The sequence below is a fragment of the Macrobrachium nipponense genome, chromosome 5 (genome assembly GCF_015104395.2).
Source record: "Macrobrachium nipponense isolate FS-2020 chromosome 5, ASM1510439v2, whole genome shotgun sequence".
Classification (NCBI taxonomy): domain Eukaryota; kingdom Metazoa; phylum Arthropoda; class Malacostraca; order Decapoda; family Palaemonidae; genus Macrobrachium; species Macrobrachium nipponense.
Window position 1 is genome coordinate 97,969,825 of NC_061107.1, and position 16,088 is coordinate 97,985,912.

The 16,088-nt window shown below is 37.3% G+C and overlaps 1 long non-coding RNA gene across 1 annotated transcript in view; it reads right to left on the minus strand.

Annotated features, from left to right (window-relative positions):
* LOC135215543 (uncharacterized) overlaps positions 1–10,145 on the minus strand; it is a 12,811-nt gene extending 2,666 nt beyond the window's left edge. Inside the window, exon 1 of the long non-coding RNA XR_010314713.1 lies at positions 10,017–10,145. This is a non-coding gene — a long non-coding RNA (uncharacterized LOC135215543). The remainder of the gene's footprint in view (positions 1–10,016) is intronic.
* Positions 10,146–16,088: the final 5,943 nt, after the last annotated feature.

A 16,088-nucleotide genomic window follows, 5' to 3' on the forward strand; every position in this document is an offset into this window, starting at 1 on the left:
GCAATTGAAGTCTCACATGCAAAGTCAAAAGCATTTCAAGAGTAAGCTTACCCCACGAGAAATATGTAGACAGTCTCTAAATTGATAACAAAAAATTTGCTAAACAATTACCATCCTAACTGCTTCTGAGCAAAACTTCACTTTCTTACTTGATCTATGCATCTCGGCTAAGGTCAGACACAGAGAGAACCAAATGAAAGATATCCCAAATCTTCCTTGAAACGCGTGTCTGCTTCTGCTGTGAAACGCAACCGGAAGATATTGAATGGAGGAGAGACATGGAGGAAGTCCGTCGTGGAATGAAGGACTAAAAGTACAAAATACCGACGACACGAATGCAACTGTCGAAGGAAGAAATGCCGGGTGCCTGTATCTTACTTAGATCAACATTATAATGATTATATCCAAATGTTAATAGTGTGACCATTCAGAAATTTTGTATGGAAACCAGTGACAATAATTAGTACCCCTAACCATCTATTAGATTTAGTTACTAAATCTGACCATAGACAGTTGCAACAGATCTTAAGATTCTTGTATGAGAATCAACGGGTCACATGAGGCACGAACATTGACATGAAACATTCCACCGGATGTTCTATTAAAATGTGACCAAGAAAAGGGCCCCACCCGCCCCGACTACAAAATGGTTATAAGTTGAACAAATCCTCATGTACAGAGTCCAGAAATTCAATTTGCTAATACCGTTCTATCAGGAGTGAGAACTTTAGACAGAAAAAAGGGGCCATGCCCCAAGCAAGCGTTAATGAAACTTTCAACAAGTCTCATTGGTCTGAGATGACTGGTAATCAGGAATTCTCATGCTCATCAATTTCGACGTAGTGATCAGTACTACGCTCTGGACCAGCAGAAACTGGGGAAACTTGGTCCAACTTTACCCAATACATATGTAATTGACGGATGGTTAACGATGGCAAGAAATTTGTGACAGTCAGCTAAAATACTTGTGCCTATGTCTACCAGCATCAATATCGTATCAAAAGCTAAGGTGACATCGAAGCTAAGAAATCAGTCAATGCTTTGGTTTGAGCGACCCACAATCAATTAGAGTACATCGAGAAATTCCGCGAAATTATTTTGAACCCCACACTACTTTTAAAATGGGGAATGCAATTTTGTTAAACAAAATGTCACAGGTGAGTATTCTCGGTAAGGAAATGGATGTAAAAGGATGTATAATCAGTGCAAAATGTAGCTTTAAGGAAGTTGATTTTCAGTTAATGTTTATGCACCTTCTGGCAGTGAGAAAAGATTAGACAGAAGAGCTGTTTAAAAAATGATTTACCGTATCACTGTAGAAACAACCTGCAAAACGTGGTGTTAGGAGGGGACTGGAACTGCATAACAAGCCAAGGAGACAGTTCTAATTCCGATAGTAACCTCTTATCGAAAGCTTTGTTTTACTTGAAAAATGCGTTAAGATTGAAGGATGCATGGTTATTAACAAATCACCACACAGTACACACGTGAAAAAGAACTATGGCTCGATGAGACCGTATTTATGTTAAGAGATTTAGATTGTAAGGTACAAAAACCAAGAAACCATCCCAGTTGCCTGGTCAGATCATAATGTAGTAAAAACTCGGTTTAGGCTAAGAAATCAGTAACATAGTATAAGAAAAGGTTATTAGAAGTTAAATTCCAACAAACTTGTCAAATTCTAAGTAACTGATAACTTTGTGAACCATTGGGAAGGTTGAAAATGAGATTGTCAAAATGATTGTTCGATGCTAGAATGGTGGCTAGATGCCAAAGAAAAGTTTTTCATGAAAATATCTAAAATCATGTGATGAAAAATATGGATACTTAAACTTGTTGAAGTTCCTCCTAAGGCGACAATATGAGCTTCATTCAAGTACAGTGCATTTGAAGAGGTAAAAGTTCTAAAAGAGAAAAATTCAAGAGGACGAAATCTGTGATGGAATAAGTATAAGAGCTAAGGTGGATGAGTAAATAAAAGGTGAAAAGCGCTCTCTGTACTTATTAGGGAAAGAAAAGAATGTCAAAGCTAATATTGTAAAAGTAAAAACAGAAAATGGAACGACTGTCACTAATAGCAAAGCAATCCAGACAGAATTTTATGGTTCTACCGCTGCGGCATAATAATTAACTCGTGGAAGTTCTCCAGTTTCCAAGTACATGTAATTACTACATAAAAGAAACCATAAATTTTTACTGCGCATTGATCAACCATGGCATTCTATATCTCGTACATAATTATTTTCTTATGCATGAGAGAGAGAGAGAGAGAGAGAGAGCCAAGAGTTCACAAAATGTCGAAGGGACAAATGCAACAATACTGAATAAAAAAAAAAAAAAAAAAAATGCAAATCTTCCTCCAAACGCCCAGCCTTTGATATCCGAAGGTTACAGCACATAGCCTCCATAAGTGTATTGATGTTATTTGGACGAATAACGGATAGGAAGCACACACACACACACACAAAATGAAGATTCTCACTGCCATGCACAAGACTGGCTTGGTATTCCCGCCAAGGAAACTTGGCAGAGAGGTTCCTAATCCATTTGAAGTGCTCTAGATGAGCTAGACATGACCCAGCGAAACCTTCCTATACAAAGGGCGTTCATTCTCTAGCAAGCTTGAGGATATTGCAGCTAAGTGAAATGATCGGGGAATGTACAGAGTTAAAGAACGGGAATTTATGGTTAAGAGCACATTTCTTGATAATTCTATCTAGCTACTGAAGAGCTCAGGCCGATCTCCAATCCTTTCAAAAAGCTGAAACCGTGAAAGTCACAAATATCTAACTGCACCGCATTTCAATTTGGATTCAAACTATCAGGGAGCATAGAAATTATCACTGCAATCTACAGTTCATAAGTCACAATTACCAGTGAGAGCCCACAAACCTAAAATTAAAATTCCAGTATGAACATCTTGACCTCGTTGGGTCCTTCGTACCAGGCTGAGTTCGAATAGCACTTTGTGTTGGTGGTGATACTAGAATGACCACAGAGAGAGAGAGAGAGAGAGAGAGAGATTGCGTAGTTAACGCAACAGCAGAGCATAACTTTCATCCAAGATTCAAGGTGAACTTTGGTTCCACAAACACTTATTTGCAAAACCATATAGTTGGGACTACCTATAAAATATTCGTTTCCAACGCTTTCTATCTGAAAAATCCAATTATTACCCAGTAAGGTGTCACATCCAAAACGTTCCTTCTTGAGCATTACCACAGCGTTTTTAACTCTCGAAACTTGGATAGAACCAAAAAAGGAACTGAATATCTCCGATTTTACGAACTAAATCTTTCGAAATGTTTGCCTACAGTTGTGCAATAAAATATATCTTGTTTTTTGCAAAACAAAACTTTTCCTAAGTCTGAACTAGTTCGGATCTTCCTGCGGCTGACCTGGGATTTCAACCACATCAAGATCTTATTCCCCCACAGGCTACTGAATCTCCGAATGCTTCAGATGATACTGGAAAAACGCTTCTGTCAATACAAAAAATTACACTAAGATCCTCATTCCTAGAAAAACTCACTCTCCCTCTCTCTTTACTCGTGATAGTACATTAGAGCAGCACAGGCTCGATTCCTAAATGGGGAAGGAAGAAATTGTAAAGGCGATCCTGAAACTTCGCCCCACTACGGCCAACCCAATTTTGTCAAGGACAAAAGTTGTGCGCAAGCGCGCAATTTTTAATATAAGCTTTTCATTTCAAGGGCAGTAACTTAATTTGCTTCATACCAGCCAGGTCAAGTACAAATAAACCAGCCTCAAATGTACAAATATACGAAATCGTTTAGTAAGAATAAGTTACACAATAACTAAACGTCTGGACAAAATAATGTTAACAAGGACAGACAACCTCCTTTGAATAACAAGGAATGTAGTCATCGGAGAAATTAGCAAATATGATTGAAAAATATACACAACTCGCTTTCTAAGAATATTAATCCTTCTACAGAGAGAGAGAGAATTAAAATGCCGTGGTTGCCATACAGTACACTGACCGACCACTGTAGCTCAGCAAAAAGATTCAACAGGCGCTGTAGAACTAAGTTTGTTCACTATTTCTTAATTATAACTTAATCCAATTTCCAACAAAGAAGCAAGTGCTTCGAGTACACTGACCGACCACTGTAGCTCAACAAAAAGATTCAACAGGCGCTGTAGAACTAAGTTTGTTCACTATTTCTTAATTATAACTTAATCCAATTTCCAACAAAGAAGCAAGTGCTTCGAGTTCATTCTTCCACATTGCGGTCGTATAAAGTTCAATCCAGTTTCTCCTTCTGTCCTGTTAAACCGCAGGTCTTCATCATTCAGGCTCAAACCACAGAGTTACAACTATGCCCGACTGACAATGGAGTAAGTCAATTCTAAATGAGCGAATGGAAAGAACAGGACTACAGTAGTACCTCGAGATACGAAAGGCTCAACTTACAAAAAATCCAAGTTACGAAAGCCAATATGAAAAATTTTACTGCTCTACATACGAAAAGTTTTCAAGATACGAAAGGTTGTTGCTATAAAGTCCCGAGATTCGCCCGGACCACCGAGAACAATTCTAAAACTCCCGCGCCGCCAACTGAGTAAACTCGCCACCATCCTCCCGCTCTCCCATTGGTTCCTGATGCTAGTCACCCCATAAGGTCCTGCTCTCCTATTGGTCAGCATCTACCCCTTGTGCTTTAAGTATTCTATTGGTAAAAGGTTGCTGTAAATTGAAAAACTTAGTATTCATGCAATAAATTTAATAAAAAAAAAAACAGGTAAAGATAGAATAAAGAATAGAAATGAATGGTTATTATACTGTTTGGTAGTTTCAGTAGTTGAAGAGAGAGAATGAAAATTTATGGCTTACTGTGTAAAAGTGATTGCTTGGCGATCGTTCGATACTCATAAGTGCTGGATGTAAACAGACGTTTGGATGTAAACAGACTGCCAACAAATACGCATTTTTTATAATTATTCTTCTGTTTTATTATTACGTTACGTATACGTATTACGTATGTTTCATTATAGCTGTCAGTAACTCGGTATTTCCGTTAGGTAAAGATAGAATAAAGAATAGAAATGAATGGTTATTATACTGTTTGGTGGTTTCATTAGTTGAAGAGAGATACTAATGACAATTTATGGCTTACTGTGTGCTAGGAAAAATGATTGCTTGGCGCTCGTTCCATACTCGTAAGACGGGTAAGATCTGAATGTAAACAATCGATTGAAAGGTTTGTTTTTTGTTTGTTTGTGTATTATAGTTAATGATTAATTAATAATTATTTTAAATGAGTACATTAATGATTAATTAATAATTATTTTAAATGAGTACATACTGATTATTTATACATTTTATTGGCATATTCTAAGATTTTAGCTCTTAGGTTTAGATGTCAGAATCATAGACTAGGCTACAGTAGCAACCGCTAACATAGGCTAGGCTTATTGCTAAGGGACATGTGCCAAAGTCCTAATATATGCAGTAAAAATGGGGTTGAACATTATATGCAGTTGAATAATACTTAAGTATGTACAGTATTTTGCCTTTTTGGAGTCATATTTCTTCAGTCGTAACCCAAGAACATGTGTTTTAGGTCTGGAAATATAATTTACTGGGGTGTTTTTGGAGGGCTTGGAACGGATTAGCCATTTTAAATGTTAAATGTGTTCCAAGATTCGAAAAACTCTTGATACGAAGGCAGTCTCGGAACGGATTAATTTCGTATCTCGAGGTACCACTGTACTTATTTAACTGCTCTTTATATTTCAACCTCCGGACTTCTATGAGTTCTCCAAAGACCATATTAACCCTGCGTGGGGCTTTAAAACAAAGCTATACTATTTTGACACGACTAAAAGCGCTGAAAATCTTAAAAAGTGCAACCCAAAAGTGTTCTGAGCAACTATTCTACACCGGACAGTATTTTACTCTGCGTTTACCCGCATCCAAATGGAACCAAAGATTTTACAGAATAAACATGTTAAGTGAGAATGATTCAACAAACAAATAACTGGATGAAGAGGCCACCATAAAAAATATTCTTGATCTCTAAACAGCTTGTCACATGCAAATCTCTTGTCATGAAGAAAGCAATGAGAAAAATGCCGAGAGTAATGATTCACATAACTCCTTCCGATGCAATGTATCTCTGTAGCACTTTTTAAAAGCTAACAATCAGTGAGCAAAGATACACAATTTTGTTATGATGTAAGAAATGAATTAATGTAGACTACAAATTCATTTTATTGCAAAAGTTGCAACAGGGCGAGCGAGCAAATTGACTCATTCAGGATTCCCTGGTCACAGCAGAGCTATCAAAGGCGTCCCTCAAATTGGGGCCAAACTGTGTGTGTAGAACCCCAGTTGAATACTTATGTCCAATATTCCAATCTCCTCGAAGTTCAGCTGTCGCACTGTTACCCTGAACACTACAAATGGCCTTAAAAAAAACCTATTTCTGCATCCAGGATTCATGTACAACAACAGGTTGATCTATCAGAAGAACCTATCAGGACAGATCCAGCTATATGTTGTAATGTTGCAAGTGCAACTGTGGCTTCGTTCCTTCATCAAATAAAGTGATACAAAGAACCAAGAGTAAAACGTCTGATGATCTTCAAAATCTAAATACAGGATCTTCTTGACTGAAATTTACTGATGAGCCAAATTTACTGAGGATTAATTGAATATACGGTTACACTTGGTACAACACAGCTAAGAAGCACATGATCATGTGCTATTAAGAATAAAGAATGACCAATAATAATAATAATAATAATATGCTTTATTTCGGCTCGGGGCCATATACATTGAATATACAAAATACAGACAGTAGCATACACAATCTAGATACATGTGACATGATAAAATAGAAAAAGAAAATGAATAATCGGCACTTATCCACAAGGTAGCTGAGGTAGCATAAAAGCTAGTAATCATCATACTGGTAATAACAGTAATAATATTGGTGAGAAAAAAAAAAATATGCATTGAGAGTAATAACAGATGGTGCACATATTATATAACTCAAATTTCAACTAGAGACCTTAGGTGGTTACAGTAGTCAGGTCCAGAGGGCTTAATACATAAATTAAATGTAAATAAGACTAACTTGATAGTAATCACAGTAATAATGAAAAATTAAAATATCAGCACTAAATGTGAAAATGACAAAAACTGCAGATGACATCTTGCCAATACAGAGATTAAGTCCTTTAGGGGACAAAGGCCTCATTTTCCCATCTTTCCCACAATTTTGATTTTCTTCTTGCTTCACTCCTTAGGATGCTTTGTATGAGTGAGTTGCTGCTGTTTCTCACTCGGGTTACCAGACTGGACATTGTTCGCCTAACAATGATTTTTAAATTGTCCAGGTGGTTTTCTATGAACATCTGTGTGGCGGAGTGGTAGCGGGGAGTGTTTGTGAGGCGTCTCAGAATGTCATTGTGCACAACAGTGATGCGTCGCATGGTCTCTCGGGTATAGTTCGTCCAGAGGGAACACCCATAGATACTGTAGCAGTACGAGCGGAATAGCAGCAGTTTCACGTCTCGGTGACAGAAGGCAAACCTCCTTGCAATCATGTTGCCCACTGCACATAGTTTACGACGCCTCTGTTCAATGTCTGCCGTATCTTTTAGGTCGTCGGTGATAATGTGACCCAAATACGGAAATTCGTGCACAAATTCCAGCTGATGGTTTCCGAGGAAAATTTGAGGTTCTGCAATATGCTTAAGCGATCTCGGGAGCAGCGACATGCACTGGGTCTTGGTTTCGTTGTAGATTATATCAAATTCCTCTGCATATTGGCGGCAAGTGTCGATGAGTCGTTGGAGACCTTGCACTGATGGGGAAATCAGAACCATATCGTTGGCGTAACAGAGGTTGTTTATAGTTGTTTCATTGACAGTGCATCCGATTGGGAGCGAGTTCAGTTTGACGTTCAAGGCATCTGTGTACGTATTAAAGAGGTATGGAGAGAGAATGCCCCCTTGCTGAAGCCCGTTTAGGGAGCCGAAGGTGTAAGATAATACGTTTCCCCATTTGACACAGAATTGCTGTGTGGAGAACCAGCAATGTAAAATGCCAATTAGATATAGGGGTGTGCCCCTTTTATGCAGCTTCAGGAAGAGCTTCAGGTAGTTTACCCTGTCAAATGCTTTTCTCACATCTACAAAACAAAGGAAAACAGGAGAGGCTGATGATAGGTAACAAAACTTGGATTACAGTAATACAGTCCCTTGACAAATTTACATATCACCAAAGTGTTTTCAATGTTGAACAGAAAAGGAAGCACATTATTTCCAGTTTGAAGTGAACCATACAAGATTTTGTGTTTGAATAGAACAGATTTTGTATTTGAATAGAACTCAGGCCAAAGGCCAACTGCTGCGACCTACTATTTAGTTATCCAGCACTGAAAGGGAAATTAACATTAAGAAGGTCTGAAAGATTAACAGGAGGAAAACCTAGCAGTTGCGCTTTTGAAACAATTGTTAGAGTGTGAAAAGTCAGATGGAAGGAAGAGAATCTGGATATATAAAACCATGCATAGGACATTGTTATTTAGAACTTAAAACATCAAAGGTAGTTGCCACGCCAATAATCCTGGCGTACAAGGTTTGTTCACACAAAGTTATGTTCTAATAACAAGGATTATGAGTATCATTAAACGGTGTGGTAAAGGCATAGGCTGCAAACCCAGGCTGGGAAAGCTTTTTCCTTATCCCAGTGTTAGGTTAAGTTACAGTGGCCTAAGGTAGCTTAGGTTACGTATGGTAGGGTAGGATGCCACCCTATTAGAAGTTACAGTGCCACAGGATAGCTTTGGTAAGGATGTGTCCTGGATGAAGTATAGAACAAGATATAACGGAATAGCACGCTACAACCTTCTCCCAGTGATTTACCCACCCATAACCCCGCTTTCCCATCAGTCCCCCTTACCGTAGGATATAGAGTTGTGGGGTAATAATTCTCCCCGTGTTTCCCCCACCCCAAAACCCCGCATTCCCAACGGGTCCCCCTTCCGTAGGGTAGAGTTCTAAGGTAAATTACAAGTTAATTACAGCCGACCCCATAAAACTACCACTAAATTCTTAATAAGCAACCGGAATACTGTAGGAAACTGCAAATTCCAAAGAAATAACTGCCCCGGAGTTATCCTCTTAAAACAATTTTTTTTTAGTATCTACAGTTGTCATTTTCATTGAGGAAATGTGTTCTATTGCCTTCAAATACCATTAAAAGTTTTGGCTTTCGAAGTTCTGCCCCGGACCCTGCTTGATGAGGATCACCTCGAACTCCCTAGCTCACCCCAAACCTCCCTAGCATTATTCTTGGCGCCCATGGCGCTCTGCAGTAGTATACTGTAGTATTCCCAATATTACAAATCATAATATCCATCTGGTCGCCCAGCGAAATTTCCTTAAAATATGCACTCATGGGGGTATATAAATATATAAAAAAGCCTATCCCATAAAGGAAAACGATGTGTGTGCGAAGTACTTGCTAAGCAAGAGAGTACATTAATAGGATATCCTTGTAACATTATCCAGTTCCTTTCATCGAATATGACAGACCACTGACACTACCCAATAGGAAATGCTTAAAGAACAAGAAGTGCCCAACCGCCATCCAATCACAGACAATATTCCCTACAATTGACTGATTAAAGGAAGTAACCTTAAACCAAATTCCCTATTGAAAATTCATTCCATTGATAGAGGTTTTTAAAGTCATTTTTACCAGCTGAAACCACTTCATGTCCTAATATATGGATTTTCTTGTCATTTTACCTGCTGAAACCATCATAATAAAAGTGTTTTTCAGTCATTTTTACCATCTGAAATCACCTTGAGCCCTAAAATAAGACTGTCAAGATTCTTGACAAACACTTTCCGATGTAACAATGGGATTCTTAAAGAATTTTAAATGCCTATACTAATCAACCTTAAACCGGATAAATGCCGTTAGATATTAACCAAAAGCTGCACAGAATTGCTAACAAGAAAAGGGTACTTACCAAATAATTGCGAGTAACAGACAGCTACTTGATTCGAACATTTGACAAATATGGCCACCTAAGAACTGATTCAACTGATCGAAAACGAAAAGTCAACAGAGATTTCCTCTTGGCCAATCAGCGATCTACACTACACCCAACTAAAACCTTTTACATCGAACTTTCTCATTGGCTAAAGCTTGGAGCTATGACCAATGGATGGATGGCGTTGAAAGCGCTTTTTTCATTGGCTGGTAAGACTAAGTCTAAAATCGATTTCAAATTGTCGGGTTCATTGTCACCTTCTATATCATGACTATTATCTAAAAAATACAAGTATAGAATGAGAAAATAAAAAAAAAATCATCAATAAGTAGATTGATATAAGAAAAATAAAGTAATAATTTAAAAAGGTCCTCACAACAGAAAAGACAGAAAATTATAGCGTAATAATACCCGATTGCGCTGTCTCGTGGGATAGCGTGCTGGCAATCATTACGAGTATTACATTTTTGGGAGTGAAGTTGGTGATAAACCAAAATTTATTTTCATAGGTGATTATTTTTACGGCGAACGGTGGTATGCACTCAGCAAATTATAATGACAATAATCACTCGGTTATGAAAGCTAAAACATGATGACTTTCATGAAGAATATAGACATTCTATAATTCTTATGCAGTGCATTTTTTCCCTTCGCAACAGGAGGCATTAAGTAACACATCTTGTGACAGTCAAAACAACTAAATGAAAGAGTATTATTAGTAACTGCAGGCTTTCTTGATTGCGCGGAGGTGAATTATTTCTATTTTATGTAATTTATGTGACCTACGGGAGAAATATTGAAAAAGGCATTAATTTACTAAGGCACAAAGGTCTGGAATCTGCCCAGGTAAAAACAAAATGAAATAAGTAAAAATTTCATATCTGAGCGAAAATCTTTGTTGTTTCAGTTTTCAATGGTCACTCATAATTCTCTTTGGCCGGATAGCAAATTTCAGATATGTATACTAGAATTGCAAGACCCCCGGAATATATTTTTAATTTGGATATGGGAAACATAATAAGATTATTTTCAAGAAGATTCTATGGTTAATTTTCAAAATATGGCGTCCGGCTTTTTTTTTTTTTTATTTTTTTTTAAAGGGAAGGTCTCGTACTTGGTTACAGTTCGGAAACATGCGGCCGGGTATCCACTATCAGGTTTATCTGTCAGTTCATCGAATCTGGCGTTAAAACGTACGTGTAGACGACATCTTATTTTAAAATTAATGAAATAATAGAACGATACTAGAAGCTTGAACACGATGAGGGCCATACGCATTTTCTGAGCTTGTTCAGTAAACTGTTGATGTGAAAAACGTATATTTATAAACCGTTAGAAATCAGATGTTTCTTTTAACATCACTGGAAGAGCTAAAATCGCGAGACTGCATTTCAAATGCTTAGTTTCATTAGGCTAATCTCTCTTAACCTTTTTCTCACATTCTATAAGTACATTGATAATACACCATAAGAAGCAAACGTATTTGACCTGATAGTGTTTAAGAAGTTTAAGCAGCATTGCACAGTATAAACATAATGAATATGCGGAGAAATAATGTGAGGTTTTGGAAACAAGCAGAAACAGTGGAATGAGCAGGAAATGTCATAGCCTTTGTTTATTACAGGACTAGTCACGAACACAGTAATTAACGTGAGACATTCATCTTGAAAAGGACTGTAAACTGTTTTGTAAGTATCAGGTAACAAATCCATGGGGCTATACAAATTAGGCTGCTTTTGGAAGTGAACAATGGACCTACCAATTTAACAAAAGAATTTCTGTGAATATGCTCAGGTATAAATGAAAATACTTGCATACCAAAAAATATGAAAAAAAAAAATATATATATAATACACTTAAGAGGCACTTTACAGCTTAAACTGATTATGAAAAAAAATAAAATGCTACGTGAGACAAATAATTCACAGGAGATTTTAATAGCCAGAAAAAAAGGACATATATATTCTTAGTTTACTGAACCGTCAACTGTTCGACACCTCGGGAACTTGGTCAAAGGCGAGCTGTCTATTAATCCAAGTGTACCGTAGATGTACCTGACAAGTTACATGGTAACCTGAGCTCTACTATGTATTCCAGGAAGTTTGAGTCATCGTTTTTTTGTTAATATCTTTCAAATTTATTGATGGATCGGTGTGTAACTTAGCAACCATATTTTTCACACCCTCCGTCCCCAAATTTTGGTAATAAATTCAATTCCCAAATTCAGCCTTTTCAGGCACTTTGCTCTTGAATTTGATGGGGTACCCAGCAAATTGATTAACGCTTTCGAACATAAGAGCGTGGGTACCTACAACTGAGCTTATTCGGAGTATCTACTTTCAGAAAATTGCTCATTAGCCCCAACTTTCCTCCTCGTCTCCACCATTCTTCTCGCTACCGACTCTTCCTTGACGTTCCTACACCGCGTAGCGCATGTTACTTTCTTCATGAATGTGATTTCTTTTTTCATTTTGTTCGCATAAGTTTGTGATGAAAGGTTATTTCATGTTTATTTGAAGTTCAATGTTCTACACATATAATAAAGAATAATGGGTTAAAATCCCACCGAAGAGACAAGGCCGAGAGAGACAAGGTCTACACAATTGGGTGTAAGTTCCTCTCACTTGGGGTATAACTACGTAGGTGATGCCATAGCTTACAGGCACTCCAGGTCCTGGGGTGGGAAACCCTATCAGTGCTCACCTGACTGTCACGGGTTAGTAATAATAAAGTGCTAATATATATAGTATACAGCACTGCATAATGCCATATGTGTGCGTTGCGTTGATATCGCAGGGTTAAACCTAACAATTTGGATTTTTTTTCTCTTATTCATCGTATGTAAGAACACTTATTTTAGCTTTATGTATAATATATTAACAACTCTTCATACATAATGAAAATAATAAAACATATTTTATGTCAGATTTTAGTTAATATTTATTTTAGCAAAAGCAACAAATTGTTTTACAAATTCTGCCATTTTCTAGAAGTACTGTTCAGTTATATTCAAATCACCAGCAGACCTTTTAAGCGAAATTAATTTAGTGGATAGGCAATATTTTTGTAGGTGGGTAGTCGCCCGCCCAGTTAGTATATAACATGTTGCGTTTAGGCCTTGGATGACTAAAAATTTAAGTATCGGGAAATTACAAAGGAAAGAGGTATAATTTTCCATATTTTTAAACGAAAAACTACGAAATGAGTGGGCAAGGTTATTTGATTTGATTTGTTAGTTCTTACTGGCATCGCAACGACGAGGTTATTGGCGCCGAGGGCAAGGTTATGTAAAGGTAAACAATCAAAGATGTGTCACGTACATCTAAGGTTTGCAGCACTCGTAAAGCTCTCATAAATATCCCAATTCTAAGAAATACAAGTAAAATCCTATTTTGAAACCTATCTCAAAATTAGGTATGTAGTATATGAAAATAGGCACCACATTACCGGCGTTAGATTAGTAGAAACGAAATAGTAGTTTGATGTGAATAATCACACACACGTAATGATATTATGATAGTGATATAGTTTCCCACAAATTATACCCATTTTCTTTGTATTCGTTTTCTTTAGGGCAAGAACCCAGCTGACGTAATAAGGAGGTAGCCTAAGCTGCATGGGGGGATTTTCAAGGGAAGTGAGCACACCTTTTTCTCTTGCCCTTGATCGAAAGCCCCTAAATTCTGTAAAATAACCATGTAGATCGTTAGCTCACTTCGTCCTACATTGTTCAGTTGAAAAATTTCAATGCTAATATGTGACAGAAAACATTCCATTAGCTACATAACAAATATTCCAAAACCAGAGAGAGAGAGAGAGAGGAGAGAGAGAGAGAGAGAGAGAGAGAGAGAGACTGGGGAATGAATGAAAAGAGGCAGGGAAGTGAAGTTTGAATTAAAGACTGAGGAACGGTAGGTAATAGGAGGAATAAGAAGTACCCCAAGAGTATACTTATCCGAATGAATTCGTAAATCTTGACTGGCTAGGTTTGGCTATGACCTAAAATTCAAGAGTAAAGTGCCTTTAAATCCTGTTTGGATATGAAAGTTTATCATAAAAAATTAGGGAAGGGTGTGAGAAACTGTTTCAAAGTACCATACCAATCATTCGACTGGTTTGAAAGATATTTGCAGAAAACGACGATTCAGACTTCTTAAAATACATAGTAGTTTTTGCAGAGACACTAGCAGACGTTCATCAATGCTTGGTGATCAGGAGAGATTTTCTTATATAGCACGTAATGATTATTTCCAAGCACAATTTTGCACCATCTTTTCCTCGAAAATACAATTCACTAAATATTTAACAGCGCTTATTTGTTCTTGTTATATACATAGGTCACTTTAACATTGGTGTGATTGTTGGTCTTATAAAGCAGATTGCACTGTATGCGCTCAGTGTACCATTCTGATGTTACTCGGTCCACCTTTTGTAGAATGAAGAGGCAAAAATCCTCAGCACTATCTGGTGTAAATTACAAAACAGGCTAAACAGTGGCGCGCAAAATTGATCTCGAGAGAACAACTTATCAATTGGCCAATCTTGTACCATTTTGATACCACGAACTTCTCTACATACGTAATACATTGCTGTATATGTGCATAAATAATTCTGAACATTTGATAATGCTAGTCTTCAAGCTTATTGTTTTAGGCACTTAAGAAATATATCATCAAATGCTGTCAGTAAGACAGGTATCCTTTGCAAACCTTGGTACTACACCAACAAGGAGAATTTTTGCTTTTAGTCTATCATGTTATCCTAGACCCATCCTCTTCCTTCGAGGATTACTCAAAAGTGAGTGTCGTTCTCCTTACAGATACCCTGTTTGCCATCTTCCAAGAGCTCCAATTCGACTGGGGGCTTCCACTCAGAGCCTGTCCTAAGCCTTCATAGTATCTGCAACTTTATATTGTTGAGTTTTCATGCTGTTATACTGACTCATACAGCCAGACAGTGTTCAATAGATTCTGGTGCTTGTCATTTCAAGTGAGGCGGAAGAGCTGCTTCAGTTTCATTGATTTCTACCTCAGAGAAGTTTCTGCACATATAGGTTTGTTTATTTATTCCGCTTTTTTTTTTTTTTTTTTAGCAAACTTGATTTCTATTATTTTAGCTTTAATATAAGCCTCTTCCATATCCCCCATTTTCTCTCCTCATGCTGTTCCAGCCAGTGGTAACATTCATAGCAGTTGCAGTATTGGCCTTTCCGTTTTGTTCTAGATAAATATAAACGGTTTTATCTTGAAAACGTCTTAATCTTTATCAATCTGTCTTTGCATAGTTCAAAACAGAAATATATCTTAGAGGTATCTGGTACTACAGTAATACAGTACTGTATTTCATTCCCTGTAGAACTCTCTTTGGTGAACTGTAAAAGGCACTAAAATCTCTTGGTTGTGAACCTTCGACTCAAGATACGTACATTGCTTTCGATCTTTCAAGTTCCGCCCATTTTGGTCTATTTCCACTAAGTTCTGAAACTTTTTAAACTTCATTTTCTACCAATCTTTGCCTCCCATTCAAGAGAAAATACTTTGGACTAGCTTACGAAAGTTAGGTATTTGACTCAGCTCTCTTGGTAACTACTTCACTATAACTATACCTAGAGAGACAGATTAATATACGTATAATATACAAACTGGACTTAGTACACTCAGACCGTATGTGTGATTGGGCTAAGAACTTAGAATGCTTATTCAACAAAAGCAGCAGGCCATCTATGGATTGTCTCGCATGGCTTAATCCAACAGGAGAAACGGCATGTCTACTATCCTACTGTTAAATTCACTTGAATATCCTTCATGTTTTAAACGATGACTTGATCTTTGTGTAACAGGATCAAAGAACCGGGAACGAACATACCCTGATAAATCGTGTACTTGTGCGTTCAAATCTAAATGCCTGTAGGTAATTAAACCTATTCATTGCTCCCAAAGTTTTCCAGAGCTATCTTAACAGGCGTGCCTATCAGGCACTTCTTTATATGTACGTATTCTCAATGTATCAGAACAAATTCTCTTCTGCACTTGTTCCAATCATCTAAGA